The 741-nt window shown below is 43.0% G+C and overlaps 1 pseudogene; it reads left to right on the forward strand.

Annotated features, from left to right (window-relative positions):
* Positions 1-42: 42 nt before the first annotated feature.
* Positions 43-526, forward strand: LOC110037519 (annotated as a pseudogene).
* Positions 527-741: the final 215 nt, after the last annotated feature.

Genomic DNA, 741 nt, shown 5'->3' on the forward strand with positions numbered 1-741 from the left:
AGTTCAACGGCCACAAACCTAGCCGAGGTAACGAGAAGAGACATGACAACTCGCTTCAAGAAGAATTAAAAGAAGCGTGGGCACGTGAGCACCGGACATGGCCGTATCGGAAAGCACCGTAAGCATCCCGGCGGTTGCGGAAACGTCGGTGGTATGCACCACCATTGAATCCTCTTTGACAAGTACCATCCTGGTTACTTTGGCAAGGTTGCTATGAGATATTTCCATCACCTCCGTAACAAGTTTTACTACCTCACTGTCAACATCGATCGCCTTTAGTCTCTCGTGCCTGAAGAAGTTAAGGCCGCTGCAGTCGCGGCGCCAGGCAGCAAAGCGCCTTTGATTGACATCACACAGTTCAGATATTTCAAGGTACTCGACAAAGGAATGTTTCCAGCTTTGCAACCTGTTGTTGTGAAGGCTAAACTAATCTTGAAGACTGTTGAGAAGAAGATTAAGGCTAACGGGGGAGCTGTGCTACTCACGGCTTGATTGGATCTGGAGAAAATCTAGCTTCTCTCGGGAGCTCGGAGGCCTTCGTTCTATTTTATCTTTTGGTTTTTATGTCTAGGTTATCTTTTTTAGTAGCTTGATGAATTGTCAGTTTTATGCCTTGCTCGATAAGATGACTGTTAAAGAGATTTTTTTCGGTTGAGGTGCATTAAGTTTAATACTCCAAAATTCTATTTTTCTTTCAATGTCAAAAATTCAATCTTTCCAAATATATATATATGTATGTAT

This window comes from Phalaenopsis equestris, unplaced genomic scaffold (genome assembly GCF_001263595.1).
Source record: "Phalaenopsis equestris unplaced genomic scaffold, ASM126359v1 Scaffold220548, whole genome shotgun sequence".
NCBI classification, from domain to species: Eukaryota; Viridiplantae; Streptophyta; class Magnoliopsida; order Asparagales; family Orchidaceae; genus Phalaenopsis; species Phalaenopsis equestris.